Raw genomic sequence first — 25,397 nt, forward strand, 5'->3', positions numbered from 1 at the left:
GAAGGACATTCTGTGTTCACTGACTGGAAGACTTAATATTTCTGAGATGTCAATACCACCCAAAGCAATCTATAAGGTAAATTAAATACTCATAAAAATTTCAATAGCATTCTTTACAGAAATAGAAAAGCCAATTCTCAAATTTATTTGGAATACAAGGGGCCCTAAAGAGCCAAAGCAAAATTGGAAAAGAAGAATAAAGTAGGAGGACTCACACTTCTTTTGATCTCAAAACATATTACAAAGCTACAGTGATTGAAACAGTCTGGTACTAGTATAATGATAGACAAATAGACCAATGGAATAAAATTTAGAGTCCAGAAATAAACCTATACATATACGATCAATTGATTTTCAACAAAGGTGTTAAGTGCGTTCAATGGGGAAAGAATAGCCTCTTTAATAAATGATGCTGAGACAACTGGATTTCCACATGCAAAAGAATGAAGCTGAACCCATATCTCACACCATATATGAAAATCAAATCAACACTGATCAAAGATGTAAGTTAAGAACTAAAACTATAAAAGTCTTAGAAGAAAACACAGGGATGATGCTTGAGGACTTAGTTTTTAACAATGGATTCTTAAATAAGACACTGAAAGCATGAGCAACAAAAGACAAAATAGAAAAATGGGACTCCATCATAATTAAAAAAAATTGTTTATCAAATGACTATTATCAAAGTGAAGAAACAACCTACAAATTGGAAAAAAACTTTTGGGTACCATATATCAGATAAGAGCTTAATATCCAGAATATATAAAGAACTCCTACAATATAACAACAAAAAGGCAAACAACCCAATTAATAAATGGGAAAAGGACTTAAATAGACATTTCAAAAAAACAGAAATACAAATGGCCAACAAGCAAATGAAAAGATGCCCAACTTCATTAGGGAAATACAATTCAAAACCACAATGAGATATCACTTTGCTCTCACTAAGATGACTATGATTAAAAAAAAGAGGAAAACAACAGATATTGGTGAACATGTACAGAAATTGAAACCCTCATCCATTTCTAGTGGAATTGTAAAATGTGAAAACAATTTGTTGATTCCTTGAAAAAATTAAACATAGAACTACTCTATAATGCAGCAATTCTACTCCTTGGTATAAAGCCAAAAGAATTGAAAACAGGAACACAAATAGATACTTGTACACTTATGGTCATTGAAGCACAATGCACAGTAGTCAAAGGTAGAAATAATCTAAATGTCCATTAAAGAGAATGTATAAACAAAATGTAGTATATACATACAATGGAATATGTGACTCAGCCATAGGAATGAAATCCAGAAAAATGCTACAACATGGACGAACCTCAAAAACAATATACAGTGTGAAATAAGTCAGACACAAAGGACAAATATTGTATGATCAAACTCTTACATGAAATATCTAGAATAGTATAAAGTATAAAGAACAAATTTTATTGGTGATTACCAGGGGCTAGGGGGAGGAGGAAAGAGCCAGTTATTGCTCAGAGGGCACTGAGCTTCTGTTAAGACTGATGGAAAAATTTGGAAATGGATAATGGTGATGGTTGCATAACATGATGAATAATTAATGTCACTGAATTGTATATGAAAAGATGTCAGAATGTGATATATTAATGAAATAGGAAATATTTTGTGTAAAATATGTTGTTGTTAGGTGCCATCGAATTGGTTCCAACTCATAGCAACCCTTTGTAAAACAGAATGAAACACTGCCCGGTCCTGTGCCATCCTCACAATCATTGTTACCCTTGAGCTTATTGTTGCAGCCACTGTATCAAACCATCTTGTTGAGGGTCTTCCCCTTTTTCACTGACCCTCTACTTTACCAAGCATGATATCCTTCTGCAGGGTCTGGTCCCTCCTAATAACATGACCAAAGTACATGAGACAAAGTCTCATCATCTTTGCTTCCAAGGAGCATTCTGGTTGTACTTCTTCTAACAGATGCGTTTGTTCTTCTGGTAGTCCATGGTATACTCAATATTCTTCACCAACACTGCAACTCAAATGAGTCGATTCTTCTTTGATCTTCCTTATTCACTGTCCAGTGAAAGCATATGCTTATGAGGCTATTGAAAACAGCGTGGCTTGGGTCAAATGCACCTTAGTCCTCAAAGTGACGTTTTAGCTTTTTAACACTTTAAAGAGATCTTTTGCTGCAGATTTGCGCAATGCGGTAAGTTCTTTGATTTCTTGACTTCTGCTTCCATGAGCATTGATTGTGGATCCAAGTAAAATGAAGTCCTTGACAACTTCAATATTTTCTCCATTTATCATGATGATATTGGTTATTTGTCCAGTTATGAGGATTTTTGTTTTCCTTATGTTGAGATGTAGTTCACACTAAGGGCTGTGGTCTTTGATCTTCATCAGTAAGTGCTTTAAGACCTCTTCCCTTTCAGCAAGCAAGGTTGTGTCATCTGCATATTGCAGGTTGTGACTGAGTCTTCCTCCAATTCTGATGCTGCAGTCTTCTTCATATAGCCCAGCTTCTCAGATTATAGATTATAAAATACAGATTATTGTACTTCATACATTGTTTCATTTTGTTTATTTACAAGTTTTGAGTCAAGTTTGGCAACTAATATGTTCTAAGAACTGTCCATTTTATCTGCATTTTAAAATATATTGGTGTCAAGATGTTTGAAACATTTTAAGAACATATGTAATATATCTGTAGTTTATACACACTATTTTCTGTCTATTATTGTCAATTTATTTCTTATCTCATTCTCTCGAATAGGCTCACTGAAGGTATGTTTGCTTCATGACTTTTTTCCTCCCAATATTCATTTTGTTGTAGTTGATCATTGTCGTTAAAATAGTTTTCTCTTTCAATAATTATGGTGATAATGTTATTTTTTTTTTTCAATTTCTTCACATTTTCTGTGGCAATTCTTGCTTCTTTGGATAAGTATGGATGTAATTTATTTACATGTTTAAAATTAAGACATTTTAGGTTAAAATATACTTTTAACCACTATTTTAGCAATGTCACACAAGTTTTAATAGTTTTCCATTTTCTTGCAGTTCTATATGTCTGTAAATTCTATTATAATTTCTTCTTTAACTGATGAGTTATCATAATGTTCATTTAGTTTGCCAAAATTACAGTATTTTTTTCTACTACTCCCCATTATATTTTGTGGAACCATTTTTTCCCCAAGGAATAAAACCTCAGGGAAGTAACATTTTTTCTATCCACTTGAGGATAATAAAAATCTCTCTGGAGCCTAACAGTCACAATTCTGTTCAATTTCAAAAATTTCATTTAGTGTATTAATCAAAACTCCAAGTTCTTATTCAAATTAAAATGTCTACTCTTTCCCAGTTTGAGACTATCTCAGGGGTAACTAAGTTATTGTGATCAGAAAATGTGATCAGTTTTATATAAATTATTTTGAATCCTTTGAGACTTCATTTTTGATCTAGCCATTTTGTAAATTATTATAAATTCTCTATGTATTAATGAAAATAATATATAATATTTATTTCTACTATATCCTTATCTGTATATAACTAGAAAGAACTTGTTAGATTTGTTAACTTAGATGGACTTTTAGCAAAACTGATGAGAGTGAGAGAAGATTACGAGAAGAGGAATGCAATTAAGGAAACAAGAATATTACAATAAAAAATTCCTGTATGCTCAGGAATATTTTGTCTGCTTATTAATCATTTTAGAGCAATTTACATTGGGTGTAGCAATTGTTGGGAACTCTGGTGGCGTAGTGGTTAAAAGCTAGGGCTGCTAACCAAAAGGTTGGCATTTGGAATCCACCAGACTCTCTCTGGAAACCCTATGGGCCAGTTCTACTCTGACCTACAGGGTCTCTACGAGTTGGAACTGACTCGGTGGCACTTGGCAGCAACACAGAAATTTATTTTTATTTTTATTATTAAACCAAAAACACTAAACCCATTGCCATCAAGTAAATTCTGACTCATGGTGACCCCATGTATATAGAGTAGAAGTTCTCCATAGGGTCTTCTTGGATGTGATCTTGTCTGTTAGTTTGATTTGTTGATTTTTTTAATTTCCCTTTGCAGTTCTTCATTTTTTCTATATATATTTTGAAACTATGTTTGTAGATGCAGACAAATTCATGGTCATGATATGTACTTTGTGTATTTTTTCTTTAATTATCACTTAATTCCTTTGGTAGAATAATGTTTTATTCCAGAATATGCTTCCACTCTAAATATATTAGATATTTGGCACCAGGTTAGCAAAATCTGTTGACTTGCATCCTCGTGTGACATCTGTAATTCTATATTAGGTTAGCTAAGATAGTGATAATGCATAGGTTTGAGTCAACTGAGAGGAAAGGCCCTTAGTTATTTTTAGGACATTTTAATTCAAATCTTAACTTCAACATTTCTTATTTATGTGCTTTTGAGTGACTCATTTTCGATTTTCTTTTTAATGGAAATGGTAATATCTGACTTTTCTCTAGTTTTTAAATAAACATCAAAGGGGATAATGTAATGCTAGCACTATACAAGAGAAATGGTGGTAGTGAATTTCTTCCCACTCCTATTTTAAAGTTATGTGTGGAAAACGAAACTCTGATCAGACTATATAAAAAAAAAAAAAAAAAAAACAGACTATATAGGGAAGATAATTTCTAGGATAAAACCACTTCTTCTAATAGCTAAAATAGATGTTTACTTTAACAGTGGTATTAAAAAAACAAACCGGCGGGGGGGGGGGAACACTGCTGTTGAGTCAATTCTGACTCATAGAGAACCTGTAGGACAGAGTAGAACTGCCCCATACAGTTGGAAATCAAGGCTGTAAGTCTTACAGAAGCAGACTGCCGCGTCTTTCTCCCACAGAGTGGCTGGTTTGAACTGCCTACCTTTTGGGGTTTAGCTGAACACTTTAACTACTGCACCACCAGAGCTCATTATTATTGGTATTGTTGTTGTCGTTATTAGGTGCCGTGGAGTCAGTTCTGACTCATAGTGACCCTACAGGACAGAGTACAACTGCCCCATAGTGTTTCCAAGGAGTGGATGGTGGATTTGAACTGTCGACATTTTGGTTAGCAGCCGAGCTCTTAACCACTACCCCACCAGGGCTCCAATATTGGTATTTGAGTTATTTTAAAAAAGCTTAATTATTAACTGAAAATATTTATTACAAGATATTACATGTATTCAGAGCAAAATAGATAAAGCCTCATATCCTCTTTATAGCATGTCTAACTCTGCATAAAATATTATTTTGTTAATTGCTTTTCTCATTTATGAACAAAAAAAAGTATTAAGAAACTTCCAAGCACCTGCTGCTTTGAAAGCCACTCTAAAGACAAGATTTTCTCCTTGTCTTCTATTCTAATATGGTAATTAGGCGTATGAACTTACAGTTACGATGCAATGTAATACATGCTGTAGCAGAGGCCCCTCCATCTACAGCTAATTGTGCTGCTAGGGTGAAGGGTATAGAGTGTCAGACTGCTAAATGAATTTTTTATTTTCTTCAGTCAGACCGAGAGAGAAAGACAAGACTGCCTTATGAATACTATCGTAATGTGGGTAGCCATTAGTAAAGGCAGCACTTTAGTAGCTACAGTGTGTGCTGAAGGGTGGTGAGTGATTACAGGGTAGCCAAGGGACCAAATTATGAAGTGCTACATATCCCATACTAATGTTTGATGGAATGTTTGTGATTGAAGTAGATTGCCTTTTTAGAAATTGATTTCCTCATTTCAGTGATGATGCCTTGCCCTGAGTTCTCCCAAAGCAGAACCTGAGATGAGAACTTGAGTGCAGGTGGTTTGTCTGGAAGCGATCTCAGGCAAGTAAAGCAGTAAAAGGTTGAGAAGAGTGAGAGAGGGAAGGAGGAATGCCAAAAAAGGGTGTGTTACTGAGGTTGCTGCTACAGCTAATGAATGGACGACTCTGCAGGGATCTCTGAGAAGCTATCTGTGATGGTTAAGATTGTGTGTCGGCTTGGCTGGGCCATGACTCCCAGTGTTTTGGCAGTTGCCAAAATTTGATATGTGATTACTCCTATTATGGAATCTGCTGACTGGTACCGGGGGAGATGGGGCCTGTGGTGGCTCACCACCCCCTCAGCCTTCATCTCACTGCCTTCTACCGCCTACTTTCTTACCGCTGGCTTTGCAAAGATTGTTGGCTTGTTCTGGATCCAGCAGCTGTCTCTTGTCTGACCTCTGGTTCTGGGAACTTGAGCTAGCAGCTTACCTGTCCATCTTGGGATTCGCCAACCTTCACGGCCTGTGAGCAAGAGTTCTGCTCCCTGACCTGCCTATCTTGGATTCACCAACCCCTGCAGCTAAGTGACTCAGGAGAAACCTTGTGGTCTTGTCTGCTGACCGTGGGGGTTCCTTGACCATCACGACCTGTGAACGGGATCCCTGCTCTCCAACCTGATCATCTTGGGTTCACCATCCCCTACAATCGTGTGAGCTGTATCCTTAATATAAATCTTTCTCTACATATTTATATGCATTACTGGTTTTGCTTCTCTTAGAGAACCCAGCCTAAGACTATCCATTTAAATGATGGAGGCAGAGGTTGGGACATGTATCCACTGATATATTACTCCATTGGTTGAAGATTTCTCCAGGTGCGTGAACTCCCCAGGATATCTGGACTACACCTGCCAGTAGGCTGTGGTGATCTCCACAACTTTGAGAAAGCCCCTAGAAAGCTCCATAATTCCTCCTGCAAACATGCCGGCCCATCGTGGCACTTCGCTATGCCTGACATGTTGCAGTCCCAGTGGCGGACAGGCTCAAGCAACAACCTCTGTACTGTATGCTACTCTGAATGAGCACCTCCAGTTACTATTCAAGACAATTTGTCTCTAATACCTGGTGTGACATTTTAGTTCTCCTAAGCAGCCCTATTTTTTTTTGTTGTTGTTGTTCTACCACAGTTATAAGAACATTCTCTGATTATATCCCTGAGCACAATGATAAGAATGTGTTCTTAACTCAAAGGGCAATAACCCATGTCAAATGGATTCTACTTCAACACATTCAGTTCCTCTTTTTTCATCCATGCCCTTCAACAGAAATCCAATTGAATTCCTATATTCATCTTAAAAGCAGAAGAACATAAAAAATAGAAAGATAACATTTGGTCACCTATGGAAGAAAATTGAGCAAAATGTGTAGTGCATTTTCAGCTCAGCACAGTGTATTTTTATGAAATAAAAGCCAATAGCTATGACAATGGAAATAGAAGTTACCTTTTCCTGATACCTTCTCAGTGCTGGACACTGATCGGCACTGTATGTGCACTATTTCTAATCCTTACTGTTACCCCATAAGTTAGGTATGATTATTGTCCCATTTTATGAATGTGGAAATTGAGAGCCACTTATTCCCAACTTTGCAATTTATGCACTTGGTGGTAGTTTGGTTGTTCCCAAACATTTTCTGTCGCATTGTCTAATTTAGTAAACACTAAGCCCCTAAGATTGTGAGAGAAAGCAAATGAAGAAACCATGCTTCTTGTCTTTAGAGCAATTGTTGACTAAACTGTACCATTTTAAAGTTAACTCATAATTTAATTCTTGTTCAATATGAGAAAAAAATGCAAATAACTGTTTTCCAGGCATCAACTGAATGGTTGGATTGCATCACCTTAAAGGTCCCTCCCAAGTCTGAGATTAATATTCCTAAAGAGTTTCGGTTTGTGTGCTGTAGATTCCAAAGATTCTTCCAAGGTACATTAGAGGCTGCAAGGAGAACAGGGGCAGAGCTTGGTATTTTTCAGGGTTCTCTAATCACTACTCCAAATAACACAACTCCAGTTTCATTTGTTTTATATAGTGGGGTTCCACATAAGATACATGCTTAAAAATCTGAAAGCCACTGTTACAGGCAATAAAATAGAAGTTTAGAGAACATCTCACAACTCCTTCATGTTTTCTCCTAAATTTGTCTGCATCTCTTTGTGTTTGGCAGCCTAATCATAGCAAAACATGTCACCTACTTCAAGTCCCTTCTCTTTTGCTTCGTGGTCACTTCCTGGGTTATATAATCACACAGACCCATGGGCAATAGGGCATCACACTGCCTGCATTAGAAGCCTGGCTCCAGTGCTTGCTACTATCCGTGTGACATTGAGCAATTTATTCAACCTCTCTGTGGATCAGTTTTCTCATTTGTAAATTGGGGATAATAATAGTACCTTTGTTGCAGGGTTGTTTGAAGGATTAGATGAATATAAAACAGGTGCCTCTCAAGTGGTAAGTAATCAATAACTGTTAGCTGACTGGTTATGGGTGCTACCGTGAATAATACCTAAAGATACCTAAAGCCTCCTCTAGGGCATGACAATAGGCCATCTTCAATAAATCTCTAAAACCCAAGTACGCTGCAATTTCAGTTACCGCATTTAAATTCTTTACTTTCTAGTCATATGGTATATGGTGTTATTTGTATTCTTTAGTAATGGTATTTATTATTATTTTGCTTTCACTGTGTAGTTTTTTGGGACTATTGGCACTGACAACAGCAGCTGTGAATACTTTATAAAATATAATTTCTTTTTTATATTTGTAATAAAGTACAGGACTTCCTCATAATTTCTTTTTTGTCATTATAACATATTTATCAGTACCTTAGAAATTGAAACAGTGGTGCCTTCAAATTGCATTCAGCTCTAAGAGTAATGGGCACATCTTCTCTGTGTAACGTATTTAATACTACTGTGGCCTTGATTTAGATAATTACTGATCTCTAAGTTTTTCGGGCTTCTATCTTTTAGTCATTTTCCTCAGGTACTTTTTTTCACCAGAAATATGACCCTTCCAAAAGAGATATGTTACAGAAGGGCTGGATTAGCTTCAAATTTATTGACTATTTAATGGAAGGTCTCTGCCCAGCAGAACAGTTTGGTGATTGCTTAGCAATAATCCAGTGTGTCTTCAATTGAAGCTTTCATCTATAAAAAGAACAACTATTTCTTATTTTTTAATATTTTGCTTGAGTGAATGAAAGTCCATTTTCTTGGGCCCCAAGTATAATGCCACTGTCTAGGCCTCCTGGGTTTTTGCATTGAATTTCTGATTAAGACTGATGGGCTTCACAGAAACACTCCTATTTATGTCTTGCTTCTGAATACTCAGCAACACAATGGAGCCAAATTATTCTATTTCTATTGTATGATCATATTCAGAGCCCAGGCCATTTACCTTTCCAGATGTAATTAATCACCACAGAAAAGACATTTCTGTCAAAGTAAATCCTATGCCCATTGGATTTGAATTTTTAAACCATGCAAATTTTTTTCTTAAAAGTGCTTGAATTAATTAAAATGAGTTCTTTTACTTATAGCCGTATTACATATCCTTTGGACTATTCTTCACGAGTCTGTGCTTTTGTTTCTGAAATCTAATTGATGATAAGAGTTATTTGGGGATCAATTTTTATTTTTTTTCATTTGAAGATAATATAATAGCACATTGTTTAAGATATATTCATGTGCCCTTTTTTTGTATTCTGCTTGTCTTAGTAAATCTAGTGCTGCTGTAACAGAAATACCACAAATGGATAATTTTAACAAAGAAAAATTTATTCTCTCACAGTCTAGGAGGCTAGAGGCCCAAATTCAGGGTGTCAGCTCCAAGGGAAAGTTTTTTCTCTCTCTTGGCTCTGGGGGAAGTTCCTCATCGTCAATCTCCCCCTGGTCTAGGAACTTCTCAGCGCAGGGACCCCAGCTCCAAAGGACATGCACTGCTGACTCTTGGTGGTAGTGATGTCCCCCTGTCTCTCTGCACCTTTCTTTTATATCTCAAAAGAGATTGACTCAAGATATAACTTAAATCTTGTAGACTGAGTCCTGCCTCATTAACATAACTGACTCTAATCCTGCCTCATTGGCATCATAGAGGTAGGATTTACGACACACAGGAAAATCACATCAGATGACAAACTGGTGGACAATCACACAATACTGCAAATCATGGCCTAGCCAAGTTGACACACATTTTGAGGGGATACAATTCAATTCATAACATTCCACCCTTTGGATCCTAAAAATTCATGTCCTTGCTACATGTAAAACATATTCATCCCCATCACATCATAGCAAAAGTCTTAAATAAACTCTAGGTTCAAAATGTAAAAATTCTTCTTCATCTGTGAAATCCAGAATACAAGTTATCTGCTTTCAAACTGCAATGTTAGAACAGGCACAAGCTAGACATTTCCATTAAAAATGGAAAAAATTGGAGGGAAAGAAGGAATAACAGGCTCCATGAAAGTCAGCAGAACACATTAGCTCTCAAGTCTTGAAAATAATACTCTGTTCTCTGAGACAATTAGGCAATGGGCCTGCCCTCCAGGCTGTTAGTATTGGCCACACTCTCCAGATTCTGGGTGGATGCCCCTCAGCCCTGGGCTTTAGCTCCACTTTCCAGGCTCAGCAGAACAGCAACTCTACTCCCTTGGTTTTGGGCAGCACCATTCTCCTAGTCCATCTAAGAGGCAACTCTACCTCTTGAGACCCTAGAGGTCATGGCCCTACCCTTTAAGAATGAGGCAATTCTTCCTAAGTTTTTTTTGTCTCTTCAGCTTCTGCTTCCAGGTCTCTTGGCTTCTTGGCCCCTCGGGCCTTGCTGCCCTAGTCTACCCTGCTGGGGCAAGAGTTCCAAAGCTCTTTAATTCCACTGCTAAGTGCCTGGAAGCACTCCACTCCACCAGTAAGCTTCAGCTAGAAGACACTCGACCCTCTTGCTCCGTGGGTCAGCAAGCCTAGCTTCATTGCTAAGCACCTGGAGGCACCCCACTCCACCAGGAAGCCTTCTGCCAAAGGTGAACGGCTCTCTCATTCTGTGGGTTGGCTCCAGCACTGTCTCTTGCTGGCCTCCTGGTTCTGCTGCTGCTATTTTTCTGCTGCTGCTTCCCACCATCTGTGCCATCTCCAGTGTAACAGCTTTCCTCACTTCTTCCTGAGTCCTCACCAGAATTGTCTTTGATGTCCATAATTCCACTAACAGCCTCTTCAAGCAATCTAGGCTTTTACTATTAGACATTTTAAAATTCGTCCAGCCTCTACACATTCACAGTTTCAAAACTGCTTGCACATTTTAGGTACCTGTTAGAGGAGCACCCTACTTTTCTGGTACCAAATTCTGACTTAGTTATCTAATGCTGCTGCAACAGAAATACCACAAATGGATGGCTTTATTAACAAAGAGAAATGTATCCTCTCACAGTCTAGAAGGCTGGAGGTCTAAATTAAGGGTGCCAGCTCCAGGGGAAGACTTTTTCTCTCTGTGGGCTCTCAGGGAAGGTCCTTGTCATCAATCTTCCCCTGGTCTAGGAGTTTCTCAGTGCAGGGACCCCAGTTCCAAATGACACATGCTCCTGGCTCTTCTTGCTTGGTAGTAACGAGGTCCCCCTGTCTCTCTGCACCCTTCTCTCTTTTATATCTCAAAAGAGATTGACTCAAGATGTAACTTAACCTTGTAGATTGAGTCCTGCCTCATTAACATAACTGACTCTAATCCTGCCTCATTAACATCATAGAGGTAGGATTTGCAACATAGGAAAATCACATCAGATGACAAACTGGTGGACAGTCACACAATACTGCAAATCATGGCTTAGCCAAATTGACACACATTTTGGGGGGACACAAGTCAATCCATAACACTGCTATACACACAAAGATTGTTTGCTGGTGAGCTGTCAATCACTAGAAACTGACTTAAAATATCTTCACTTTGGCTAGTATTTGTACACAATAAAACATTTCCAATGGGAAACCTCAAGTGAAGAGATCACATTCTTAAAAGATGTACATACTATAATAATGAGGCTAAAAATAACGAGGCTAGGGAAGGATAGAAAAGGAAACATGTTTAGGATGAGTGAAGATAATCCAGTAACGGGCTGTCACAAAACTCATAGTTTCAGGCACACCAGGGACTTTTCAAGGAAACCGTAAAGCTTACAGGCCAGGGATGTAACTGAGAGTGGAAAACAATACGGTCAGTGATCAATAATCATTTAAATAATTTTGATTAACAGGCAACTCACTGTACTATGATCAGTGATTTCTTCTTTGTCCAGGAACATTTTGATTTTGTCATTCCAGTGGTCAGTAGTATCTACCTGTCATGTCTTAAAAGCACCTCTTGGTAGCTGATACAAAGTGTTATGTTTTCAGACTCCTTTTGAAGGAGTTCTAGTCTAACTTTTTTTTTTTCTTGTGCTTTAGGTGAAAGTTTACAGCTCAATTTAATTTCTCATACAAAAATTTATACACATATTGTTACGTAATCCTAGTTGCTATCCATATAATACGACAGCACACTTCCCCTTTCCACCCCGGATTTCCCACTTCCATTCAAGCGGTTCCTGTTCCTTCCTGCCTTCTCATCTCACCTACGGACAGGAGCTGCCCTTTAGTCTCATTTATCTACTTAAACTAAGAAACATGCTCCTCACGAGTATTACTTTATGTTTTATAGTCCAGTATAATCTTTGTCTCTGAAGAGTTGGCTTTGGAAATGGTTTTAGTTCTGGGTTAACAGAGAGTCTGGGGCTATGTCTTCTGGAATTCCTCTAGTCTCAGTCAGACCATTAAGTCTGGTCTTTTTACACTAAATTGAGTTCTGTACCACACTTTTCTCTTGCTCCTTCAGGCACTCTCTGTTGTGTTCCCTCTCAGGGCAGCCGTTGGTGGTAGCCAGACACCATCTAGTTCTGGTCTCAGGTTGATGGAGCCTCTGGTTTATGTGGCCCATTTTGTCTCTTAGGCTAATATTTTCCTTGTGTCTTTGGTATTCTTCATTCTTCTTTGCTCCAGGTGGGTTGGAACCAGTTGATGCATCTTAGACGGCTGTTTACTAGCTTTTAAGACCCCAAACAACACTCATCAACGTGGGATGCAGAACATTTTCTTAATAAACTTTGTTATGCCAACTGACTTAGATGTGCCCCGAAACCACGGCCCCCAGACCCCCCACCCCTACTACTCTATCCTTCAAAGTTTTTGATTGTGTTCAGGAAACTTCTTAGCATTTGGTTTAGTCCAATTGTGCTGACTTCCCTGTATTGTGTGTTGTTATTCCCTTAATCTAAGATGATTCTTGTCTACTATCTAGTTACTGAATTACCCTCTCTCTCCCTCCTCACCCTTGTAACCAACAAAGAATTTTTTCTTCTGTGTTTAAATCTTTACTTGAGTTCTTGTAATAGTAGTCTCACACAATATTTGTCCTTTTGGGACTAATTTCTCTCAGCATAATGCCTTCTAGATTCATTCATGTTGTGAGATGTTTCGAGCATTCATCATTGTTCTTTATCGTTACATAGTACTCCATTGCATGAATATACCATAATTTGTTTACCCATTTGTCCCTTGATGGGCACCTAGGTTGGTTCCATCTTTTTGTTATTGTGAACAGTGCTACAATGAACATGGGTATGCATATATCTATTCATGTGACGGCTCTAATTTCTCTAGGATATATTCCAAGGAGTAAGATTGCTAGATCATATGGTACTTCTATTTCTAGCTTTTTAAGGAAGCACCAAATCAATTTCCAAAATGATTGTACCATTTTACATTTCCCCCAGCAGCGTATAAGTGTTCCAGTCTCTACACAATATCTCCAACATTTATTATTCTGTGCTTTTTGGATTAATGTTAGCTTAGTTGGCGTGAGATAGTATCTCATTGTAGTTTGATTTGCATTTCTCTAATGCCTAATGGGAAACCCTTGTGGAGTAGTGGTTAAGAGCTATGGCTGCTAACCAAAAGGTCAGAAGGTCAAATCCACCAGGCAATCATTGGAAACCCTATAGGGCAGTTCTACCCTGTAGTATACGGTCACTATGAGTTGGAATTGACTCAATGGCAGTGGGTTTGGGTTTTTTTTTTTTTTTATGCCTAATGACCGTGAGCATTTCCTCATGTATCTGTCAGGCCACCTGAATGTCTTCTTTTGTGAAGTGCCTGTTCATTTACTTTGCCCATTTTTTAATTGGGTTATATGTCTTTTTATTGTTGAAGTTTTGCAGTATCTTATAGATTTTATAGATCAGACCCTGATCGGTTGTGTCATAGCCAAAAATTTTTTCCCAGGCTGTAGGATGTCTTTTTACTCTTTTGGTGGTCTTTTGAAGAACAGAAGTGTTTGATTTTTAGGAACTTCCTTTTATCTAGTTTCTCTTCTAGTGTTTCTACAATGTTAGTTATGGTTTATATTCTGTTTATGCTATGAATTAGGGCTCCTAGAGTTGACTCTATTTTTTCTTCTATGATCTTTAGATTTTATATTTAGGCCCTTGGTCAATTTTGAGTTAGTTTTTATATATGGTATAAGGATGGTTCCTGTTTCTTTTTTTTGCAGATGGCTATCCAGTTATGGCAGCACCATTTGTGAAAGAGACTGTCTTTTCCCCATTTAATGGACTTTGGGCCTTTGTCAAATATCAGCTGCTCATAGGTGGATGAATTTTATGTCTGGATTCTCAGTTCTGTTCCACTGGTCTATATATCTGTTGTTGTACCAGTACCAGGCTGTTTTGACTACTGTGGTGGTTTTATAGGTTCTAAAATCCAGTAGTGTGAGTCCTCCCACTTTGTTCTTCTTCAGTAATGCTTTACTTATCTGGGGCTTCTTCTGTTTCATTATGAAGTTGGTGATTTGTTTCTCCATCTCTTTCAAAAATGTCATTGGAATTTGGATTGGGATTGTATTCTATCCGTAGATTGCTTTGGGTAGAATTGGCCTTTTCAATACCTATCCATGAGCAAGGTATGTTTTTCTACCTGTGTAGGTCTCTTTTGGTTTCTTGCAGTAGTGTCTTGTAGTTTTCTTTGTATAAGTCTTTTACATATCTGGTTAGATTTATTCCTAAGTATTTTATCTTCTTGGGGGCTATCGTAAATGATATTGATTTGGTGATTTCATCCTCAAAGTTCTCTCTATTTGTGTAGAAAAATCCAACTGATTTTTGTATGTTTATCTTGTATCCTTATTCTTTGCTGAACTCCTATATTAGTTCCAGTAGTTTTCTTGTGGATTCTTTGGTCTTTTCTGTGTGTAAGATTATATCATATAGAGATACTTTTACTCTTCCTTACCATTTTGAATGCACTTTATTTCTTTTTCTTGCCTAATTCCCCTGGTTAGGATTTCCAGCACAATGTTTAATAGGAGTGATGATAAAGGGCATCCTTGCGTGGTTCCTGTTCTCAAGCAGAATGCTTTCAGACTGTCTCCTTTTAGGATGATGTTGGCTGTTGGCTTTACATAACTGGCCTTTATCGTGTTGAGGAATTTCACTTCTATTCCCATTTTGCTGAGAGTTTTTATCATGAATGGTTGTTGGACTTTGTCAAATGCCTTTTCTGCATAAATTGATAAGATCATGTGGCTCTTATCTTTTGTTTTCTTTATGTGATAGATTGCATTGATTATTTTTCAAATGTTGAACCATCCCTGCATACCTGGTATGAATCTCACTTGGTCATGGTGAATTATTTTTTGATATGTTGTTGAATTCTATTGGCTAGAATTTTGTTGAGAACTTTTGAGTCTATGTTCATGAGGGATATTGGTCTGTACTTTTCTTTTTTTCTGGTGTCTTCCCCTGGTTTTGGTATCAGAGTTATGGTGGCGTCATAGAATGAGTTTAGGAGAATTCCATCCTCTTCTATGCTCTGAAATACCTTTAGTAGTAGTGGTCTTAACTCGTCTCTGAAAGTTTATTAGAATTCTACAGTGAAGCCACCAGGGCCAGGGCTTTTTTGTTGCTGTTCTTGGGAGTTTTTTAATTACTTCTTCAATCTCTTCTCTTGTTATAGGTTTATTTAGTTTTTCTATCTCTGTTTGTGCTAGTTTAGGCAGGTAGTGTGTTTCTAGAAATTTGTCCATTTCCTATAGGTTTTCGAATTTTGTTGGAGTACAAATGTTCATAGTCTTCTGTTATGATTCTTTTAATTTTAATTGGGTCTTTTGTGGTATTGCCCATCTCATTTCTTATTTGGGTTATTTGCTTCCTGTCCTGAATTTGTCGTGTCAGTCAGTTTGGCCAATGGTTTATCGATTTTGTTGGTATTTTCAAGAACCAGCTTTTGGTGGTTAACTGTTTCAACTGTTTTTCTATTCTCTATTTCATTTATCTCTGCTATCATTTTTATTATGTCCTTTCTTCTAGTGCCCTTGGGCTTCTTTTGCAGCTCTCTTTCTATTTGTTTGAGTTGTAGGGTCAATGTTTTGATTTTGGTCCTTTCTTTTTTTTGGATGTGTTCATTTATTGCTATAAATTGACCTCTGAGCACTGTTTTTGCTGTATCCCAAAGGTTCTGGTAGAATGTGTTTTCATTCTCATTGGATTCTATGAATTTTTTTATTCAGTCCTTAATTTCTTCTGTAACCCACTAGTTTTTGAGCAAGGGGGTATTCAGTTTCCATGCATTTGATTTTTTTTTTCCCCTTGCTTTTTCTGTTATTGATTTCTACTTTTATGGCTTTATGGTCAGAAAGATGCTTCATAATATTTAGATGTTTTGGATTCTCTTAAGGCTTGCTTTGTGGCCTAATATGTGGTCTATTCTGAGGAATGTTCCTTGTGCATTGGAAAAGAAAGTATAGTTGGCTGCTGTTGGATGGAGTGTTCTGTGTATATCTGTGAGATCAAGTTGGTTGATAGTGGTATTTAGATCTTCCATGTCTTTATTGACCATCTTTCTAGATGTTCTGTCCTTCATCAAAAGTAGTGTGTTGAAGTCTCCTACTATTATTGTGGAGCTATCTGTTTCTCTTTTCAGTGCTGTTACAGTTCGTTCTATGTATTTTGAAGGCCTGTCATTGGGTGTGTAAATATTTATTATGGTTACATCCTTGTATTTTATTGACCCTTTAATCATTATATAGTGACCTTCCTTATCCTTTGTGGTAGACTTTGCTTTAAAATCTATTTTGTCAGAGATGAATATTGTCACTCTTGCTCTTTTTGATTGGTGTTTGCTTGATTTTTTATTTTTCCATCCTTTGAGTTTTAGGTTGAGTTTTAGTTTGTGTCTTTGTGTCTAAAGTGTGTCTCTTTTGGGCAGCATATGGATGGAATGTGTTTTTTTAATCCATTCTGCCACTCTCTGTCTCTTTATTGGTGCATTCACTCTGTTTACATTCAGTGTAATTATTGATAGGTATGAGTTTTAAGTGTTGCCATTTTGAAGTATTTGGTGTGTGTGTGTGTGTTGTTGATAGTTTCTTTGTTCCCTTAATTTTCTGTGCTGAGTCATTTTTCTTTATGTATTTTCTTTTCATCTTTTTTGTTGTTGATTTTGTATTTGCTGAGTCTTTATATTTTTCTTGTTTTTTTATTTTGATGTATAGGATCATTCGTTTCCTTTGTGGTTACCTTAATATTTACCTCTATTTTTCCATGTTTAAATCAATCTTTTATTTCTTGATATCACCTTGACTTCCTCTTCATTTGAAATCTCTATGACTACATTATTTAGTCTCTTCTTTGTTTGTTTTAACATTGTCATCTTTTACATACTGACATCTCTGTTTCCCTATTTTCAGTGTTTTACCTTTGAATTGTTTTTGTGGCTTCCCTATCTGGGTTGATATCTGGTTGTTCTATCCTGTGTTCTAGTTTGGGGTTGTTATCTGATGTTATTGATTTTTTAACCAGAGGACTCCATTTAGTATTTCTTGTAGTTTTGGATTGGTTCTTAAAAATTCCCTAAACTTCTATTTATCTGAAAATGTCCTAATTTTACCTTCATATTTGAGAGACAATTTTCCTGAATATATAATTTTTGGCTGGCACTTTTTTTTCTTCAAGGCTTCATATATGTCATCCTATTGCCTTCTTGTCTGCATGGTTTCTGCTGAGTAGTCAGAGCTTAGTCTTATTGACTCTCCTTTGTAGATGACTTTTCATTTATCCCTAGCTGCTCTTTAAATTCTCTCTTCATCTTTGGTTTTGGCAAGTTTGATTATAATATGTCTCAATGACTCTCTTTTGGGATCTACCCTGTGTGGGGTTTGATGAGCTTCTTGGATAGATATCTTCTCATCTTTCACAATATCAGGGAAGTTTCTGCCAACAAATCTTCAACAATTCTTTCTGTATTATCTGCTACTCCCCCCCACCACCTTATTCTGGTACTCCAGTCACTCGTAGTTTATTCCTCTTGATAGAGTCCCACGTAATTCTTTGGGTTTCTTCATTTTTAAAAAAAAAATTATTTTGTATGATTTTTCTTCAGATAAGTTGGTGCCAAGTACTTTATCTTCAATCTCACTAATTCTGACTTCCATTGCCTCAGTTATGCTCCTACGGTTTTCTATTGAGTTGCCCAATTCTGAAATTTTATTGTTTATCTTTTGGATTTCTGTTTGCTGTCTCTCTTCAGATTCTTGCAGCCTGTTAAATTCATCATTATGCTCTTATATAACCTTCTTAAGTTCCTCTGTTGTTTGTCTGTGTGTTCCTTGGCTTGGTCTGTATTTTGCCTGATCTCCTTCCCAATCTCTTGAAGGGCTCTGTTTATTAATCTTTTGAATTCTACCCTGGTAATTCCAAGATCTTCTCTTCCTCCAGGAAGTTTCCTTGTTCTTTGCTTTGATTGCTTGCTGAAGCCATCATGGTCTGCTTCTTTAAGTGATTTGATATTGACTATTTTTTTTTTTTTATTGTCTCCAAGCCATCAATAAGTTATTTTGTTTATTTTATATTTGCTTGCGGTGTCCTAGCTTCTTGGTTTGTTTTGTTTTGATATGCTCATATAGGCTAGTCATGTGAGCTACTTTGACTATTGACCTCTTTGAAGCTCTCATGTTCTGTCATCAGGTGGTTAGAGCTGCTACTAGGCATGTGAGCCCAGGAGTCCATTTACTTTTCTTGTGTGGATTCAGCTCAGGTGTTGAGGTTGTTGATCACCAAGCCTGTGGTTCAGGCTCTCACCTACAGTCCTAGACAGGCAGGGGTGATTGGAGTAGGCACAGGTATCTGGTTGCAGTAGGGGGTTGTGTGCTGCACTAGTTAGGAGGCTGACTGCTGGCCCTGAGTGCCTAGATGCTGTGTAGGTAGGTGGATTTTGCAGCTCATCTTTGGGCACTCAGTGCTGTTGGCTGTAAGGATTGGAAGGCACCACTTATTCTTGGACCCCTGTCACAGGTGGCTAGGTGGAGTAGGTGGAGCCACCAGTCCTCAGCCCCTTGATGTGGGTAGGTGAGGATCTTGCTTAATGGGCAGGGTGGTGTTAAGGGTCACAAATCTGCCACTTCCCCTTATAGCTGTTGCAGTTGAAAATAGGCTGCAGGTATATACCCTGTTGTACTGTATTGATGAGGGCCTACACTGTTGAAATGGGCCTGCACAGGTCTATGCAGTGATGAAAGGCATTCAAAGTCTGTGGACCCCTTATATTTGTGCTCAGGCAAAGGGGCTGTATTTGTCCTGAGTTCCCAGCTTAGGGGAGCTGGAAGATTATTTTTTCTTGTTTTTTAATTTGTTCCTTCTCCAAAGTTGAGAGAACGGCTCAGGGCACAGATAGGTCCTGCTTTTAGCCCAGGGGCACAGCTATTACTGAAGCCAGACCAGGACCCAGAGCAGAGAGGGGAGGGGACATGTAAATGGGAGAAAGGTATTTCCCAAGGGGGGTGAAGTGTTTTTTTGATCCAAGTGGTAGGTTAGATGCTTGTATTTAATTTTTGCCTATTCTGCACAGCTTCTCCCTGGTTCTGGTGGTTTAAACACACATCGTTTTCTCTCGATGTGTACAATGTGTCCCGAGTGCTACTGTTTGCCTCAGCCTGTGCAAGTTGGCCAGTGCAGCCTGCAGGGTGCTGGCCAGGTCAGGTCTGGCAAATTCGTGCTGCTTTTGAACTGTCTCTTCCTCACCCTGCCTCTCAGTCTGACTTCTCAACTTTATCTTTGAAGTTCAGGGCTCCTAGATTGTCATATATAATCGATTCACTTGTTTTTTGGGGTTTTGTTGTAAGAGCAACCACAGGAAGCATCCGATTTCTCCACCATCTTGGCCCCACCTATCTCTATTCTAACTTTTATAGGTCCCTGGGTGGTGCAAACTGTTTGTTCTTGGCTATTAACTAAAAGGTTGATTGTTCAAATCCACCCTGTGGTACCATGCCTGCAGAAAAAAGGCCTACTGATTTAATTCCATAAGATTAGAGCCATTAAAAACCCTATGGAGTGCAGTTCTACTCTGAAACACATGGGGTCATCATGAGTTGGGATTGACTAGACAACAACAGGGCCATTAAAGTCTTATAAGTCAATCAGTTTATAATAATGACAGCATTTTTCTTGATTGATGCTATTTTTCCACTCTGACAATATCTTTGACCTTAAGGAGATGGAATAATGGTAACACACATAAAACTTCAGTTCATTCTTTCCTTGTATTGAAACTCTGCACATAAAATAATGGTGTCTGGGGATCTACATGACAGATATAACTAATACAGATCTGAGACATATTGTCACAGATTTTGAAAAACAGCTAGAAGGAGTTGGAGTCATTTTATAAAGGATTCTGTTACCAATAAAAAATTCCATTAGTAGTCTGGAAAAATTAATATGGATTTTTGATCACTGCTTCTTAACCACTTCATATGTAGTAGTAGGTATAGATGCTTAACAGAAATTTCACAGGGTGACTTTGTGTTGGCTGTATTAGTCATTTACATGACAGAATTAATTGTGAGTCAGCAAATGAAATTTAGAGCCTTTATTCAGGTGGTGGGTCCCCGGTGGTACAGAAGTGACGACCTATGGCTGCTAACCAAAAGGCCAGCAGTTCAAATCCACCAGCTGTTCCTCAGAAACCCTGTGGAGCAGTTCTACTCTGTCCTAGAAGGTTGCTATGTCAGAATTGAGACTCAACAGCAAAGGTTTTTGGTTTTTGTTTTTAATTCACGTGGCACAAGGGTTAAGTGCTTGGCTGCTAACTGAAGGGTTGATGATTCAAACCCATTCAGCGACTCTGCAGGAGAAGGATCTGGCAATCTGCTCCTGTAAAGATTACAGCCTAGAAAACCCTATGGGGCAGTTCCACTGTGTCACATGGGTCACTGTTGACTACATGGCACTTAAAACAAGGACAACATTCATGTGAATAGTTCCTAAGTCTGCTACATGTAGTGTGGAGACAATAATACTGACACGTTTTTTCAAATAACTATATTTGCCTATGAAAAGCAATTTTCAATGATCAGATATCTGTAACCAGCACTAATGGATAACTTAAAGTTCCCAGGCAACTTGTCTACTATATCACCTATAGGTTTGCTATGAGTGTCAGGATCCACTGTCTTTTTTTTTTTCCTAACTGTATCAACATCCCATTGCAAGGGTTTGATTGGTGCAGTTAATTGTATGATTTACTAAATCTGACAAAATTTTAGTTAAGTTTGTACAATATAATATAGCATCTAGGATCCCTGGTAGTGCAGTGCTTAAAGTGTTCAGCTGCTAACCGACCAGCCACTCTGTGGGAGAAAGATGTGGCAGTTTGCTTCCACAAAGATTTTCAGCCTTGGAAACGTTACGGAGCCGTTCTACTCTGCCCCGTAGAGTCGATTGATTACACAGCAATGGCAACGTAGAATCTCCAGAGGCAGGTGGCTTCGAACATTTGAATTGCATGCAGCTTTTTCCTGACTTGAGTAAATGCATAGTCAGGAGCCTTGAGTAAAAATCTCTAGCTGATACAGCTAATGCCATATCATCAAAACTTGTGATCAGTACAGATTAAGATATTACTTAATATCTTTTTAAGCTGTAAAGCACTTAGCTTTTAGCAAAATTGGGGAAGGTCAAACAAGTCCCCCAACAAGACAGTAAAGAATGTGTAGATTTGGTGTCCGGATAAGGGTGATTTTTAGGCCTAGCATATTTGCTGGGTTTAGGATCTTTCTTAAATATTAATATTAAATGTTCAAACTCATGAAGCTCTTTGAGAAAGTGTAGATGGTACTGTTATATTTTAAATATTATTCTACTCAACAAATATTTATTTAGCATCAATGCACATTAATTCTTCAAAGAAGGTTAATAACAATGAAGACAATAAGGACAATGAGTAAGACACACAAATAAACATAATCAATGAGAAAAAGAATAGCTACAATAAGAAACTTGGGAAGACTTAATTAAGGAGTTGTCACTTGAATGCAACCTTGAGGGACTTTGACAGGTAAAGGTTGGGACCAAAAGAAATTATGAGAGCATGAACAGAGACTCCAAGTTAGAGTAATATTTATTTTCTATGCAGCAGCCAGAGTGTCTCATGAAACATAAATCAGATAATATTGCCTCTCTCCTACAAAAAGAAAGATAAAGACAGACACAATGACAGCTAATTGAATCAATAGATGCTCAAGTATTTTAAGCTCCTATGTACCTGTTGGGAGCCCTGATGGTGCAGTTGTTAAGAGCCTGGCTGCTAACCATAGGGTTGGCTGTTTTAATCCCCAGCCGCTACTTGGAAACCCTGTGGAGCAGTTCTACTCTGTCCTTATTACCCAAAACCCATAAATACTCTGTCCTTATTATCAGAATCAATTCAATGGCAACAGGTTTCATGTTCCTTAGGGCTAAAATTACATTTATAATTTTAGATGAATTTTAGACAGTAAGAATTAAGTTTTTCCTAAGTTGAAAACTTCCTGCAGTTAGGCCTTTCTGATGGTTTAAATTTCGTTCACAAGGATGCCCAACGGGCCTGTGTCAGCCTGCCTTTTCAAAGCACAGCTTCTGACAAAACCAATGGAGTCAGTACAACTTCATTTATTAAAGTCCACATTTGTAATCTTGAAAGATAGTCTTGCAGCCCCAACAACTCTGGCAAAAAACATGTGAGGTAATGTATATTAAGACTCTTTACTAAAGTTGACTTCCAAATTTTAGTTTTTGATTCTTTTGAGTGAAATTGAAACTAAGACATTATTTAGAAATGTTTTGCCCAAAGACTTGTAAATATGGTTCTCCTTTTAAGCCCATCTAGATCATTAGAGTCTAGGTGATGAAAATATCTTTGGGAACTTGTGCACTCTATTCTGATGCATTATAAAATGCACTCTTGCTTCAAACAGCACTGCCTATTGTGGAATTCACATTCTGTGCTTCCATATCTGGAACATATTTATGGATGTGAACCTCTACATCCGCATTTAGCATTTCTAAATGAATCTGCAGATACTCTATAGTGTTCAATTTTTGTTGCCGTGAAGTTTCAGCCAGAACACGTCAGAAGACACTTATATTAGAAGATATTCCTTTTATGGGCATGGTCAATTTTCAGCTATTGTTGTTGTTAGGTGCCATCAAGTTGGTTCTGACTCACAGTGACCCTATGTACAACAGAACAAAACACTGCCTGGTTCTGCACCATCCTCACAACAGTTGTGATGCTTAAGCCCATTGTTGCAGCCACTGTGTCAATCCATCCTGTTGAGGGTCTTCCTCTTCTTTGCTGACCCTCTAATTTACCAAGCAAGATGTCCTTTTCCAGAGACTGGTCCTTCCTGATAACATGTCCAGAGTATGTAAGAAGTCTCACCATCCTTGCTTCTAATGAGTATTCTGGCTGTACTTCTTCTAAGACAGATTTGTTCTTTCTTCTAGAAGTCCATGGTATATTTGATATTCTTCATCAACACTGTAATTCAAAGATGTCCTTATTCATTGTTCGGCTTTCACATGCATACGTGGCATGTGGCAATTGAAAATACCATGACTTGAGACAGGTACACCTTAATGCTTAAAGTGACGTCTTTGCTTTTGAACACTTTAAAGAGACCTTTTGCAGCAGATTTGACTGACGCAATGTGTTGTTTGATTTCTTGACTGCCGCTTCCATGGGCATTGATTGTGGATCCAAGTAAAATGAAATCCTTGACAACTTCAGTCTTTTCTCTGCTTATCATGATGTTACTTATTGGTCCAGTTGTGAGGAATTTTGTTTACTTTATGTTGCGGCATAATTCATACTGAAGGCTTTGGTCTTTGATCTTTATCAGTAAGTGCCTCAAGTCCTCCACTTTCAGCAAGCAAGGTTGTGTCATCGGCACAACACAGGTTGTTAATGAGTCTTCCCCCAATCTGATGCCACATTCGTCTTCATATAGTCCAACTTCCTCATGAGCACAATTAACTATTCTAGGATTCCCATTCTTCGTGATGTTATCCATAATTTGTTATGATTCACAGAGTCAAATGCCTTTGTATATTAAATAAAACAGAGTTAAATATCTTTCTGGTATTCTTTGCTTTTAGCCATGATCTCTCTGACATCACCACCGATACTCCTTATTCTATATCCTCTTTTGAATCTGGCTTGAATTTCTGGCAGTCCCCTGTCAATGTACTGCTGCAATGGCTTTTGAATGACCTTCAGCAAGAGTTTACTTATATGTGATATTAATGATATTATTTGATAATTTCCATTTTCTGTTGGATCAGCTTTCTTTGGAATGGGTGCAAATATGGATTTCTTCCAGTTGTTTGGCTAGATAGCTGTCTTCCAAATTTCTTGGCATAGATGAGTAGGCACTTCCAGTGCTGCATCCATTTATTGAAATATCTCAATTGGTATTTGGTCAATTACTGGAGCCTTCTTTTTCGCCAGTGCCTTCGTTGTAACTTGGACCTCTTCCTTCAGTATCATTGGTTCTTGATAATACGCTCTTTCCTGAAATGATTGAACGTCAGCCAATTCTTTTTGGTACAGTGTCTCTGTGTATTCCTGCCATCTTCTTTTGATGCTTCCTGCATCATTTAATGCTTTCCCTGTAGAATCCTTCAATATTGCATCTTCAGGTTTGAATTTTTTTCTTCAGTTCTTTCAGCTTGAGAAATGCTGAGCATGTTCTTCCCTGTTCTTTCAGTTATTATAAATGTTAAATTTGATTAAGAGAAATTTAACAAAACAAGCCTAACAATGAAATTCATAATTGAAAATGTCTAATGAATTTGCAAAATTATAGTTAGAAGGTAGAACAATATTGTGTATGAAGCAGAATTTCCTCAGAAGATTTGATTCCATTTTTAACTGATAAATCTCTAAACAGTGACTGTTGGAGTTGGTGAGGAAAGTGCTCCAGGTTGTTGAAGCATTCTAGTCTTAACTAAAAGAAAATGAATAATAATAAACTTAGGGTCACAGATATCATCAGAATCAGTGAATTTATATTCAAACGTTTTACTTAGCTTCACTGCAGAAATAACAGAGGCCTCTATACATATGAACCCCTGGAATGTGTTTTCCAATGTACATTTCTTCAATAATAAATGAATATCTTACACAAGAACAACACTTTACATTTTTACAAAGTATTATATATTATTTATTCTTCTTTTAGATCCAACCAACAATTCTTCAGGAAGACAGGACAGGGG

The sequence above is a fragment of the Elephas maximus genome, chromosome 2 (genome assembly GCF_024166365.1).
Source record: "Elephas maximus indicus isolate mEleMax1 chromosome 2, mEleMax1 primary haplotype, whole genome shotgun sequence".
Taxonomy (NCBI): Eukaryota; Metazoa; Chordata; class Mammalia; order Proboscidea; family Elephantidae; genus Elephas; species Elephas maximus.